Source organism: Aethalodelphis obliquidens, unplaced genomic scaffold (assembly GCF_003676395.1).
Source record: "Aethalodelphis obliquidens isolate GAN/ISIS:26980383/991018 unplaced genomic scaffold, ASM367639v1 scaffold97, whole genome shotgun sequence".
NCBI classification, from domain to species: Eukaryota; Metazoa; Chordata; class Mammalia; order Artiodactyla; family Delphinidae; genus Aethalodelphis; species Aethalodelphis obliquidens.
In genome coordinates this window covers 2,455,708-2,470,461 of record NW_020838041.1, presented here as the reverse complement: position 1 = coordinate 2,470,461, position 14,754 = coordinate 2,455,708, and the positions used below count along the sequence as shown (strand labels likewise).

General features: G+C 53.4%; 1 long non-coding RNA gene across 6 annotated transcripts; it reads left to right on the top strand.

The window, feature by feature from the left end:
• Window positions 1-3,631: 3,631 nt before the first annotated feature.
• On the top strand, window positions 3,632-10,262 carry LOC113614443 (uncharacterized). Of its 6 annotated transcripts, none has more exons than XR_003430635.1 (5): window positions 3,632-3,777; window positions 3,878-4,083; window positions 6,319-6,490; window positions 7,723-8,277; window positions 8,318-10,241. It is a non-coding gene; the product is annotated as an uncharacterized LOC113614443 (long non-coding RNA). The 6 variants fall into 6 exon arrangements; XR_003430636.1 differs by lacking the exon at window positions 3,632-3,777 and adding an exon at window positions 10,248-10,262 and having other exon boundaries at window positions 3,784-4,083; window positions 8,318-9,191; XR_003430633.1 differs by lacking the exon at window positions 3,632-3,777 and having other exon boundaries at window positions 3,784-4,083; window positions 7,770-8,277.
• Window positions 10,263-14,754: the final 4,492 nt, after the last annotated feature.

Here is a 14,754-nt window from a genome sequence, read left to right as displayed (position 1 = left end):
ACATAAGACGGAGATAGTATTATCCACCTGTATGTCTGTCACGAGGATTAAATGGTGCAAACAGCACCTGCACACAGCCGAGGCCCTTCCTGCTAGTCCTGACCTCCAGGTCATGTCCGCTGGCTTCCTGGTTGGGGCTCAGCTGGTGCCTTGGGCAGGCAGGTGCCTTCCCTGGGCCATCTCTTCAGCAGTGCCGACAGCCTAGTACAACGGTCGACCCCACCACAGGCCCCGGAAGAGGGCAGGGCAGGCTGCAGGCTGGATGGCCCTGGGCCTCCAGAGTGCGCCGGGCACCGAGAGACGCCTTGCGATCACGGCTGTCCAACAAACGTAATGAGATCCACACGCGCAATTTAAATCTTCCAGCAATTGCATTTAAAGAAGTAAAAAGAGGGACTTCCCTGGTGGCGCAGTCGTTGAGAATCCGCCTGCCAATGCGGGGAACACGGGTTCGAGCCCTGGTCTGCGAAGATCCCACATGCCGCGGAGCAACTAAGCCCGTGCGCCACAACTACTGAGCCTGCACTCTGGAGCCCAAGAGCCACAACTACTGAGCCCGTGTGCCACAACTACAGAAGCCCGCGCACCTACAGCCCGTGCTCCGCAACAAGAGAAGCCACCGCAGTGAGAAGCCCACGCACCGCAATGAAGAGTAGCCCCCACTCACTGCAACTAGAGAAAGCCCGCGTGCAGCAACGAAGGCCCAGCGCAGCCAAAAATAAATAAATTTTAAAAAAAGAAGTAAAGAGAAACAGGTGAAATTAAATTTAATAACACATTTTATTTAACACAATATATCCAAAATATTATCATTTCAACATGTAACCAGTATAAAAATTATCGTGATATTTTGACATTCCTTTTCTCCTACGCCATGTTGACACCTGTGCTCTACAGCCAGGTGTGGTATTAACAGATTTTCAAGATACAGACACTGAGAGTATTTGGTGAGAAGAGTGAGGTGTGGGCCCAGGAAACAGTAAAATGTGCCTCCCATCCCTCCTCCCTCCTCCCCTCCCCCCTCCCCCCCCCCCCCCCCCTCCCCCCCTCCCTCTTCCCTCCTCCCTCCCTCCTCCCCTCCCTCCTCCCTCCTCCCTCCTCCCCGCCCTCCTCCACCCTCGCCAGGCTCTGTGCAGGCACTCCTCTCCCCACCCCCAGCTCCCCACTCCCAGGGCAGCTCTAGGCTGAAAGGTGAGGAGTCCAGCCCCAGCTGGACTATCTTGATTTGTGGACATTTATCAAAGCTCTTCATGACTGAGGTCTGTGCATTTGACTTCCTGCCAGCTCTGCTCCCAGCAGGGCCCCTACCTGGGGCAAGGGAGGGACAGAAATGGACAGAGAAAAGGCCCCCTGGACCTCAGGCCCCGGGGAACTCTGGGGACACAGGCGGCCCCAAATCCTCCCTCCACCACTTCACCCCACACGCATTAGTGACGGGCCCAGGAAGGGTGTGGCCCGGACTGGCCCCTGCCCTCCCAGCTCCCACCCCAAAGGGGAGCAGCCTTCCCCGGGGAGGCCTGAGAGCCCCTCGCCTCTGCCTCGTGCTGCCCGGTGGGCGGCTGGGCTCAGGAACCCGGCCCTGCGCTTCCCGCCTGCCCTCACGATGTCCGCGGCCACCCTCGGGCCAGCCTGGCACAGGAGGTCCCACAGAGGCTAATCGCCCGCCCCTGCTATCCTGAGGATGGGAGGGCACAGTCGTGCCTCGTGGTGACAGGACATGCTCCCCACCTCATGCCTGGCACGTCTGCAGGTGGCTGTCGGGTGACCGGAACTCCCAGCTCAGGAGAGGTGCCCATTGAGGGGCACCCTCCCACCCTGCCCGCTCCTTACTTTGACCCGGGTCCCGGAGGGCAGCTGTGTGTCCTGACAGAGCCCCTCTTCCTCTGTAAAACGGGCAGGGACACCCCTCGTGAGACGGTCCTGAGAAATACGTGAGGTTGCGGGATCAGGACCCAGGACACACAGAAGTGCTGACTCGGTGGCCAGTCACTTCCTCCTGTCTCTCTGGCTAGAGGACGGCCCTGCGCCCCTCACAGTAAGGGGGTGTCTCAGGATGACTTGAGCCATGCTCCTCTCTCTGGAGCAGGCCCAGCACCAGGTCCTCGAAGTGTGAGTCACGGAGCCCAGGGATCTCCCTGGGGCCCCTGGAGCTGGGGAAGGAGGGGGGCTGTTCCTGGAGGGTGGGGTCTGGCCCACCATGCCCACTCTGTCTGAGCGGCTCCACTTTTATCTGCTTCAGGTATTAGGGCTTCAAATGCTGTTATTTGAAAAGAAATTTTTGGTGCCCCAAAACGTTGAAGTCTTTTCTCTATAACCTCTCATGTGTTAGACTGGAAAACACAGGCCCCATCACACAGGACGAGATGCAGACAGGTGGGCCAGGTCAAGGCCTGGGGCAGGTGGCTACTAACACCAGGGGCTGAGCCCAACTGCCCCTCCCGAGGCAGGGGGTAGGGGTACTGGCCTCCCGGGCAGCGATCAAACTCAGGGCTCGGCTGTCAACACCCGAGGGGCAGAGCATCAGTCCCCAGCTCCCACCTTCCTGGGTCCCGGGGGCCCTGGGTGGGCACCACGCCGGGACAAGGGGAGAGCTCAGAGCCCCAGCAAGTGGATTCAGCCTGGACCCTGTGAGCTCAGTGACGTCACCAAGCCCAGGGGGGTCCGGACACAACCAGGGCACCCAGGGGCCCTTCCACTAGGGAGAGAGGGAGAGGCCCTGCATCCAGGAGGTCAAGTCAGTCGAGCAAAGGCTTGGAACACACAAACTGGCACCTGGCACCAGGTGTGCCGAGGGACACGGGCCCTGCCGGCACGTTACTACCCAGGGAGCTGGGACGCGCTGTATCTTAATTTGTGGGCATTTATCAAAGCTCGTCACGACTGAGGTCTGTGCATTTGACTGTATGTAAAACACACGTCAACGGCTCAAAGTCCTCGAGGGGGACAGACCCAGATGGAGGGAAGGGATGGACTGGGGCCCGCAGACAGCTCTGTGCCTTCTGACAAAGACAACCCAGGGAGACAGGACAGCACGGGGAGGTGGGTGGGGCCCCTTGTCGGAGCAGGGGCCCGGGAGCCACGATTCTCTGCCCAGAAGCCAGGGCCAGACGTGCCGATCTGCGCGCACACGATGACCAGAATCTGTCCCGCCCAGGCCACGCTCCAGCTCAGAGGCCTCCCCAGGACCTGCACGCCGGGCAGTCCAGGCGAGCACACTCCTGGCCCCTTTTGGTCCTCAGCCCCAGCTGCGGGGAGGGCCTGGCGGCAAGGCGGGCAGAATCGTCCCGTGTTACAGGAGCGTTTGTCCGCCTGCAGAGACATCTCCCTGCAGCCCACTGCCTGGCCTCCCTCCTCCGGTGCCCGGGCCCACCCCTGCCGGGCCCTCACGGAGGAGGGCTGGGGAGCACCCAGACGACAGGGTGTGAGCTGCCCGGCGGCGTGGGGAGGCTGGCTGGGAGCCACGACTCCTTGCTTGGGAAGCTGGGAGCAAGCACCGGCAGCTCCCCTGACGCAGGCGGGGGCTGAGTGCTGCCTCCGCCGGGCTCTAGCTGCGGCTGCCACGCCAGCCCCACCCCATGAGCCTCCTCAGGCCTGGGGGCGGGGAAAGGCTTGCGCGTGCGCCCGAGCAGCCTCGCCTGGCTCTGGAAGAGGAGGCTCCTGGGGCGGGGCGGGGCGGGGCGGCAGCTCCCTGGGCGAGGCCAGGCCTGGGGGACGGGTGGGTCCGCTAGCTGCAGCATTCAGCAAACGACAAAGGCACACCTCTCTTACCTGGAACAGGTGAGACCTCCTCAGCCCACCTCCCTGGGCCAAACCCACTTCCCGCCCTCCCTCGTCTCTCCGTAATATGGCCCGACTGGCCCCTGCCCTCTGGTAACAGGAACCAGCCGGCTTCTCCCACTGCAGGGGGCAGGCCAGCACTGTCCCACCGGCGAAGGAACAGAGGGGCCCAGGCAGGGCCCCGCCCCAGGGGCTGATGGGAACTTGACAGTGCCTGTGATGCTGCAAGGACGTGCCAACACGGACCAACTCCCTAATCATTAAAAACAAAACCAAACCAACTTCTCAGGAAGGAGTTTGAAAACGGTAAGCTCAGCAGAACGGGGTCTCCCTCCCCAGCAAGCTCAGGAGCCTGTCCTCCCGGCCTGCTGCTCCCCCCGCGGCAGCCCTGCCGCCGCCAGTTCTGCCAGCTCCCGCTCTGCCCAGCGCAGGCACACACGTTTATCCCAGCTCTGGGATGGACTGGGCTGTCCTGGCTGGGACTGCTGCAGAGCTGCGGCAGGACAGCGGGTGATGGTGGCACTCAGCTCCCCGAGTCCACTGCCCTGTGGACTGCAGAACTACTCCCAGCCGCCGTCTGAGCAGGGACACAGCTCCAGGGGGAGGGGCAGGGTGGGCTCCCGTCCAGCAGACACTCACGCATCCCTTCCACGGCCGGCCCTGAGCTGGCCGGTTGTCCATGGGCCCACAGCCTGGAGGAGAGGGTGAGGGGCGGAGGGACAGGCTGGGGGGTCCACACAGAAAGGAGAGCCCCCCAGAGGATGGCCAGAGGTGGGGTGCAGGCTGGCAGGGCTCCACACTGGCTGTAGGTCTGGGGCTGTGCGGGGCAGGGGAGGACACCCCCCAGGGGAGGCTGGAGTTGGCAGGCTGAAGCCCAAGGTGGACGAGAAGGTCGCTCTGTTGGAAGGCACCCTCCCCACGGCTTCCGGCCAGCGATGTGCAGAGAAGCACCTGTCCCTGCCAGGGCCACCCTCCCAGGGCCTGTGCCCGCACGCTGGCCACATCACAGGCACCTCACCCAGGACACCGTGTGTCGGGAGGGAGCACAGCAGAGCTGCCAGGAGCTGAGGCCGCGCCCTGTCTCCCCACCTCCTGCCTGCCCGCCTCCCTGGCCGAGGTGGGCCTGGCTGGATGGAAAGGGCTCCCACAGCCCAGGGAGGGTGTCTCGTCTGAGCCTCCGGCTGGGCCTGGCCGCCGCCCTGTCCACTCGCCCTTGGCCGTGGCCATGCCCTGTTCTTGATGGGCCAGTCTGCAGCCCTGTCCGGGCCATCTGAGCCAGGCCCTGGGGGGCTCCACTGGCTACTCCCTCAGGGAGACACCAGGCTCTGGGCCCAGGAGGAAAGAGGGGGTCTGCGTGTGGGCCTGTCCTCCCGTGTCCTGGAGGGAACGTGCCTAGGACACGTAAGCAGGCCCAGACGGCAGCACGAGAGAGAAGGTGGCGTTGGGCTGGGTCTCGCTGGCCCTGCCCACTGTCCCCAGCCACAGGCCATGCGGGTCACCAAGACCCCCAAGGACCTGCCTCCCGACCTCCCCTCTGAAGCCCCTCTAAGTGATACCCAGGACCCCAGCCCTGACACCAGAAGACCCCAGGCTGAGGACCATGGGGGGGGGTGGGGGAGGGGGAGGAGGGCGCGGGGAGGGGAGGTGGCTGGGGAAGGAGACACCCCGTCCGCCAGGCCAGGGACAGGGCTCCTGGTCCAGCACGGACTTCTCCCAGAAGGGCCCAGGGGAGATCCGAAGGGGAGGGAGAACCTGCTGGTGGTGGCTGGTGCCGCCCTCCATCCCCCTCCCCTGCCCCCACGCAGCCCCCTTTTCTGAAGGACGAGTTCTCACAGCCACGTGTCCGGCCCGGCTGCAAAGCCTGGGGCACCACCTGGTGGTCAGGTCTGGGATGGCAGGCCACTGGGCCCCAGGACTCAGGAGGGGGCCAGGGCTTCCCCAGTGCCCCACCCACCCCACCCATGCACTCTGGGTTGGGCGGGGCTCCTGGCCCCCACACTGCTGGACTCCACTGCCTGCCTCTCCCACCTGCTCCAGCCATTCCTCACTGGTTTTGGCAAGCTGGCCTCCCTCTGGGTGCGAGCACGGATTGGGGGTCTGGGGGAGGGTCTGTGATCACCTCCATGGCACCAACGAAGGACTGGGCTGAGGGATACTGAGTGACTTTCTCAAGGACACACAACTGGTAAACGATGGTGCTGGGACAGGACAGCACCTGCGGGACACCCAGAGCTTCTCGGGGTGCGGAGCCCCAGGAGTCTGCAGCCTCAGTCCCAGGACAGGTCCTCCCTGGGGGGAGAGTGGAAAGAACATTAAACTGGGAGTTAGAATTTAAGCCCAGCTCTACCCTAACTCGCTGTGAGGCTCTGGGCAACGTGCTTTCCCTCTCTGGGCCTTGTCTGACCCCAGAGGACGTCACACCCGGACAATCTCCGTGGGCTGGAGGCCGGGCCTCAGGTTCCTGGCTCCCACAAACAGGGGCTGGGCCTCAGGCTGCAGGCGAGTGACAGTGACACCCTCCCTCCCTGCCTGCCTCCACAGGGGAGTAGGTGAGCCAGACCCCTGTCCTCCTCTGTCCTGTGAGCCCCGCTGCTTCCGGGGCCTGCTGCCCTCAGCTGCCAACAGCAGGAGTGAAGGGGGCCCGTGGGAGCTGGTAATGACCTGACCTCGGGTTAGCAGCGTTCAAAGTGCATTCACACTCATGACCCCGGAGGTAGGCAGGACCGCAGTATTGGCCATTTGAGGAAAGTCCAAGACCCGGGATGGTTAGGTGAGGTGCCTGAGGTCCCCCAGCGGGCAGGGGCAGCCTTCAAGTCAGTGCAGTTTGTTTTCACCAGGTATCTGCCACACTTTCGTCCCCCACCCCAGCTCCCTGGCTCCTGTCACTGCAGCTGCAGGGCCTGGGAGAGCTGCCCCTGTGGCCAGGGCCCCTCTGCCTCTGAGGTTCGCTGGACCATGACGCCCAGTACTCGCTCCAGCCGGCCTTCTGTGCCTCCCACTGTCCCCAGGGGCTGGAGCATCTCCCAGAGGCTGGTGGCCAGGGACCCGACAGGACACTCTAGGTGGGAGCCTGATGCCTGGGCCCAGTCCAGCCGTGGGCAGAGCAGCCTCAGGGGCCCCTCTCCAGGCCGCCTGACCTCTCCCGCAGCACCACACGCTGGCCCTACGGCCCCTCCCTGGCCCAGAGCAGCTGCACCAGACTCTCTGCAGAGACCACGGCCAGTACCCGCTTGGTCAGCCCCATGGCTTCTCCGGCCAGTGCCACCCAAAGCTGGGTCAGCTCCTGCTCCAGGATGCCCAGGCCACGGCCCTCTAACCCGACAAGTAAGAGGGTCACTTTCCTATGTGAGAAAGTCCCCATCGCTGCTGCCCTCCTGGCTATATATCATTACAACAGCCATCCATCACATTATTATCAGTGGTAATATTACTGCTAAGCCCCCAGAGTAATTCTGACTACCCTCCCCCAGGACCGGTGACATACTTGCGGGTCCCGTGCAAAATGCAAACGGGAAGCCCCTTGTTTAAAAATTATGAATTTCAGGATGGCAAGGGCAAAGCCTTAAGCCAAGTGAGAACCCTTCCAAGCGGGGTCTCTGGCGGCCACAGCTCACGCTGCCCCGCACTCATTCTGAGCCCCTACGGGTCCCATCTTCCAGCCCCGCCCCCCCCCCCCCACCATTCTCGGCAGGGGGTTCCGAGGACTCACGAAAGGTGGGGTGTCTCCAGTCACATGACGACACCCTTGGTCGTTGCCATTGGTTGGCTGCGGCCGTGTTTTCACAGCCAATGAGGGGAAAGAGAGGGAGGCGTGGGCGTGGCCTGGCGCGGAGGGGCGCTGGAGGGCAGGGCGGAGACCAGCGCACCTGGGCTGCTAGGACCTGTGCCCGCCCGGTGTAAGTTACCGTTGTCTTGTCCTCTCTTTCATTTCCTCTCTCACCACAGTAGACTGTCCCCAACGATCCTATCTTATCTTTTATGACTCAGTGCAGACGTGAGAAGGCCTTTCCTGTGCTTTGGAAATTATGTACAAGTAAAAGGCAATATAATGTGGCTTAAGAGGTAGACACGGGAGACATCTCACCCACCTTAAAATTGGGAACAGAAAACATCAACTCAGTTGAATAAATCTGCAATGTTTGTGACCTAAATTAACGCATTCAACAGCACTCTTTCGAGTACAATGTTTTACATATAAAGATCAGTAAAGGTGAGTCGGGGGAGGGGAGGGGAGAAATGAGAGGGGGGTGTGTGTGTCCGAGAGAGAGGAATTCTATTCAAATGCTTTGTGCAACAGTTTATTACTTTTACTTATTTTGTTAAATGTACATACCAGAGTGTACAAAAAAGTATTTTTTTTTTCTGGTTTAAAGAATGATAAAACATAAACTCCATGTTACCTACCCAAGTTAAGAAATAGATCACCGCGGTTTCCCTGAGGCCTCGCCTTAGCTGAGCTGCAATTTTTTCTTTCTCCTCTCGCCAGCTCTGCCTCCAGGAGTAACTGCTAGCTGACACCCGTGTTAATTAACCGCCTGAGCCTCTTTACGGCTGTGCCGCTGTGTGTGTCCATCCTTACAGGGCAGCATGCTGACTGCCTGGTGTTGACCCGGAGGTAAATGGATGGACACACACTGTGTGTAGCTTATGTCATTTGCTTCTTTCGATCAAACTCTTTTTGAGATACCTCCACGTTAATGACTAAAGCAGTTGTTACTCATTTTTGAAACTTTATTTCTTTTTCTATCCATTCTACTGCTGGTGCATATTGCATTGTTTCCAGTTTGTGGCTATTGTAACAGTCACGATGCTGCTATGAAATCTTTCCCCCAAGGCACACGTACAAAAGTTTCTTGTCTAGACTATAGCCTAGGCGTGGAATTGCTGGGTCAAAGCGTATCATTCCTGGGATGGTCAGTTTTCTGTGTCAACTTGGCTGGGATAAGGGAGGCCCAGATGGCTGGTGAAACATGGCTTCTGGGTGTGTCTGTGAGGTTGTTTCCAGAAGAGGTTAGCACTGGAATCTGTAAAGGTGGTCCTCATCAGGGAGGTTGGGCGTCACCTAACCCCCTGAGGGTCTGAATGGAACGGAGAGGCGGAGGCAGGGCGAGTTTGCTTGAGTTGGGACCTCCATCTTCTGCCCTTAGAGAGGGATGACCCTGCTTCTTGGGCCTTCGGATCACACCAGGATGGACACTGTTGACTCCCCGGGTCCCAGTTCCTGGGCCTCAGGTCTGTACTGGAAGTACCTCTGGCTTCCCTGGGCCTCCAGCCTGCAGACTGCAGACTGTGGGATTGACCGGTCTCCACAGCCCCTCAGAGTAAATCTCTTTCTATTCATCCACATGTAACCTATTGGTTCTGTTTCTCCAGAGAACCCTCACTGATGTAATTCCCACACTCCACCTGCTCAGGTAATGGCTTTCTCCCATTCACACCCCTATTAGCCGTTGGCGAGAGTCCACAGTCTCACCAGAATTTGGGCGGACTGTTAATTTTCACTAGTCTGATAAAGTGACCCATTATACAATTATGGTTTAAATATTACAAATTGGGGTTTAGAGGTTAGGGTTACAAATGAGGCTGAACATTTGTCCATATATTTCTGAGCCAATATTTGTATTACCTGTTCTTGGAAAGGTCTGTTTGCATCTTTTCCTCATTTTTCTCTTGAGATGTTTATTTTCTCATTGATTTGAAGGGGTCTTTAGAGGCACGAATCACGGACAGTAACTGACCTGATCAGGCAGCAGATCTCTCGCCCATTCTGTGGCTTATACTGTCACGTTCTTTATTGACTTTTGGTAAAACATGTTGAATTTTAATACAGTCAAATGAATCTTTTCTTTTATGGCTTTGCTTTTGACATCTTAGGAAATCCTTCCCTACCTCAAAGTAATACAGATATTTTCCTATTCTAGCATGTTCTAAGATTTATAGCTTTGCCACTTCTATATAAATTTTTAATACACCTGGAATTCATTTTCATGTATAGAATAAGGTAGGAATTCAATTCCACTTGCATAACCAATTGTCCCAGAACAACTTATGAAATAGTTCATCCCCTCCTGTTGGTTTATGGTGCCCACTGTGTCATAAGTCAAGTTTCCAAATAGGCCTGGGTTTATTCTTCCTGGTCCTGCGTGTGTTTCCTGATGCATCCAAAGTACGCTGTTTTAGTTATCAATACTGTAGTGATACTGAGCCTTGATATCTGATAGGGCAAATTTCCTCCTCTCTTTTTTATTCTTCTTCAGGAATTCCCTGACATTTTTTTGGACTCTTTGTTCACCCACATACATTTTAGAGTCACTTTGTCAATTTATGTGAAAAGCCCTGTTGGAATTTTTTTGGAAAATGTATTGAATCTATAGATGAATTTGGAGCAAACTGATATCTTTGTAGTATTATCTTCCTATCCAGGGATGCAGTCTGTCCATTTACTTATGCCATTTAAAATTTCTTTCAAGGGACTTCCTGGTGGTCCAGCGGTTAAGAATCCGCCTGCCAGTGCAGGCGACAGGGGTTCGAGCCCTGGTCCGGGAAGATCCCACATGCAGCAGAGCAACTAAACCACAACAACTGAGGCTGTGCTCTAGAGCCCGCGAGCCACAACTACTGAGCCCACGTGCTGCAACTACTGAAGCCCAGGCGCCTAGAGACCGTGCTCCGCAACAAGAGAAGCCACCGCAATGAGAAGCCTGCGCACCGCAACGAACAGCGGCCCCCGCTCGCCGCAGCTAGAGAAAGCCCGCACGCAGCAACAAAGACCCAACGCAGCCAAAAATAAATAAATAAAAAATAAAATAAATTTATTAAAAAAAAATCCTATGGTTTAAAATTTTTTTTTCTTTAATAAGGTTTTATAATTTCTCCATTATCCATCTTTTATTAGCTCTATTCCTAGGTATTTTACTTGTTGCTATTCTAAATGATATCTTTTTAAAGTTACATTTTCCAGTTGAGTCGAGCTGTTTACGGAAATACAAATGTATTCGGTTATTTTATCCAGAACACTTGTTGAATTCTTTTATTAATTTGTATATTTTGTAGATTATTCTGCATTTTGTATAGACAATCCTATCATCTGCAAGTAATGCTAGCTTTGTTTCTTTCTTTCCAATTCCTACACAGTTACTTGTTTTTCTTGCACTGGCGAGGAGCCCCAGTACACTATTAGCTATACATGATGACTGTAGGCATTTTGTCTTGCTTCTGATTTTAAAGAGAATGATTTCAACATTTCAACATCAATTACGATGTTTGCTGCAGGTCTTTGTAAATGGCCTTTATGGATGTCTACTTCTTTTCCTAGTTTGTAAGAGTTTTGTTTTTGTTTTTTTAAAATCACTAATGTAATAACAAATGTATTAACACGTGCAAGGATTGTTCTAAATGCTTTTCATACATACATTATTTTAATCCTCACAACACACCTATGAGGAAAGTACTATTATTATTATTATTATTATCTTCATCTCTATAAATAAGGAAACCGAAACCCAGCGAGATTAAGGAAGCTCCTGGAGGCTACAGAGCTCCTTAAGCTTTCAAGACCAGGCAGCCTGGCTCCGGAGTCTGTTTGTAACACTCTCAAACTTCTCATTGGATGTTGAATTTTATTAAATCCTTCATGTACATCTATTGAAATGATTGTGTGGTTTTCTCCTTTATTTTATCTATGTGGCGAATTACATGAATCATTTTCCTAATATGACCCCAATATTGCAGCTCTGGCACAAACCTACCTTGGTTGTGACGTACGAACATTCCCCTCCTGCTGGATTCAGCTCTCCAACATTTGTTAACGATTCTGCGTCTACGTTAATAAGTTAGACTGGTCTATAATTTTCCACCTTTGTACTGTCCCTGTGGTTCTATCATCAGGTTACACTAATCTTATTTAATAAGGTGGAGAGTCCCCCTTCTTTTTCGAGTCTCTGGGGAAGTTGGTTAAGATTATAAATGTTGGGCTTCCCTGGTGGCGCGGTGGTTGAGAGTCCGCCTGCCGATGCAGGGGACACGGGTTCGTGCCCCGGTCCGGGAAGATCCCACGTGCCGCGGAGCGACTGCGCCCGTGAGCCATGGCCGCTGAGTCTGCGCCTCGGGAGCCTGTGCTCCACAGCAGGAGAGGCCACGGCGGTGAGAGGCCCGCGTACCGCAAAAAAAAAAAAAAAAAAAAAATATTATAAATGTTCCTGATGCATTTGCAAGGACTTTTCACCTACCAGACTTTGGGCTGTTTTCTTTGTGGGAAAATGCTTAGCGACCAACTGAATGTCTTCAATGATATAGGACTATTCGGGTTTTCTGTCTCTTCTTGAGTCTGTTTCGGTAAATGATTTTTTTTTTCTAGGAATTCACACATTCCGTTGAAATGTTCAAATGTCTTAACATCAAGTATTTAATAGTACCTTTTGTCTCTGCCGAATCTGTAATGTGTCCTGTTTTTCATTCTTAATGTTTATTTTTGCCATTTCTTTTTTTCCCTTGATTAATCATAACAGAAGTTTTTCAGTATTATTAGCCGTTTCAAAAAGACAACCTTAGAATTATATGACCCTTTCTACAAATGTGTAATAATTTACACACTACTATAATTTCTGCCTTTCATTGTTGTCTTCTAAGTTCTTTAAAGTTATTCTACTTTGTTTCATTTTAAAGAAGTTATTTGCTTTATTCTTTAAAAGTTACTTCATTTATTAAAAAGTTATTTGCTAAATGCCATGACAACCTCTAGATGTCAGTAGCTTAATATGGTTCAGGTTAATTTTCATATCACAGCCCAAGGCGGGCTGGTCTGGAGGACTTGTTCTCCCTGGAAGAATTCAGGAGTGAGGGGTCCTTTGGTCAGTGGCTCCACCGACCTCTAGAGCTACAGGGTCCTACAAGAATGCGTGGCATCAAGCTGGGCATTGAAGGAAGGGAGAGAAGGGATGCCTGCACAGCCAGTCCTAAGGGGGCAGCCCGGGAAGTAGTTCCCACCACTTGGCCCTTGTTCCCTGGGCCATAACTCAGTCTCATGACCTACCTAGCTGGGAGGCTGGGAAACTGTCTCTCACAGATCCTTCTCTTATTGGTTTAGAGCTTTTTTTTTCTTTTTCAGAGTGAGTGTATAAGCTATAAATTTTCTTCTGCATTTGCTTTTCACTGGATCCTACGGGTTTTGTGTGTAGTTTTCATTTTTTCATTTTATTTATCATTCAGTTCTAAATGTTTTCCTCTTTTCCATTTTTTTTATTTGTTTGAATCATTAATTGTTTAAAGATACATTTTGTTAATTATTCTTGTATATCTGTCCATTTCTGCTTTAGATGTTTTGTGGCTATATTTTTATCTATATTTGGGGGCTCTATTTTTAGGTCCACGCCAGTTCAGAATTGTTATACTTTCCTGGTGATGTAAACATTTTAACCTTTTGCAGTGACTCCGTTTATGTCTAGTAATGGCATTCGCTTTAATATTATTTATGTGCTACATATAATGTAGTTATATCGGGGGGTTTGTTTTTGTTTTACTTTTTGGCTAGTATTTACTTGAAATATCCTTTTCATTCTTCCTTTCCACCTTTCTGGGTCCTGTGTTTAAGTGTGTCTTAGCAAACAGGATACAGCTAGTTCTTTAAAATCTAGTCTGGTGATTTTTTTAACTGGAGAATCTAACTCGCATTTATTGTGATTACTGATATATTTTCTATTTATTTGTATTTGTCCCAGGAGTTCTGTTTCTCTTCCCCCCTCCTCTCCCCTCCCCCTCCTCTCCCCTCCCCCTCCCCTCCCTCCTCTCCCCTCCCCTCCTCTCCCCTCCCCCCTCCTTTGCCCCCCTCCTCCCCCTCCTCTTTTTCCCCTCCTCCTTACTTGCCCTCTTTTTGACTGATTGCCGTTATTTTTCTCATTCCATACTTTGTTTGGAAGCTATACACTCAGAACCTATTCGTTTAGGCTTAACTCCAGTTATTGTTAATGGGTGCAAAAGTTTAAGAATAATAATATTCTAGCATATTTCACCTCTGATCACTCTTCTCCTAAACTGCACCTAATGTTTGTCCAATGTTTTAGTCTATCCTAGTAGATATTATTACTATTATTTGCAGCCAGCATTTTTTTGTTTACCCAAATATTTTCAAATATCTTTGCTGACCATCTTTTCTTGCATCTCAGAACTTATCTCTAGAAATCATTTTTCTTCTGTCTGAGGTATAAAGTGGAAATTATGCAGAGTTTATTGGTGGTAAACTCCGTTTCTGTTTTTCGGAAAAAGTCCCTATTTTGCCCTCATAACAATACGTGCAGTGACATGAAATTACTGCGTCATCAAGAGAGTTATACATGTTAAAGCTTTTGATACATATTACTTCCCGGGAGCCTAGGAGGCTGAGGGGCCAGGCCTGGAAGGTGAAGGAGAACCAGAGCTTCTGGTGGAGGTGGTGGGTCACACAGCATCCCGTCCTGTCTGTGACACGGGGCCCATCGGTGACACGGGGCAGTGGGACTGTGGAGGGGCAAGCTGGGGCCCACAGAGCCTGCGCAGCAGTGTTACTTCCCAGCCCAGACTCCACCCAGGGAAGCCTCTGGCTTTGAGCAGGATTTGGCCAGACAGAGGCATGCAGGAGACACGGGCTCAGGCGGGGTGGGGCGGGGCGGGAGTGGGGGGTGAGGGGCTGTCTCTCCACCACGCAGACCCTCAGAACATTCCCAGCTTTCCCACCCTTGGAACTGACTGCACAGCCCCAGGATGCAGAAGAGCCCGGTTCTGACCCAGCTCTTCCCTCCAGCCAGAAGCCCACCCCTGGCTGGAGCCTGGCACAGAGGCTCTGCACTGGGAATCTTCCCCCCAGCGTGCAGACCCCAAATTCACTTGCAAATGGTTTGCCAGTGTTAGCCAATGCTTTAATAAAGAAACAACATACAGAGAGCAGCTGTCCCAGCACACACACACACACCTGGCTCCCGCCCAGGTCCTCGGGCCCCCGTGCTC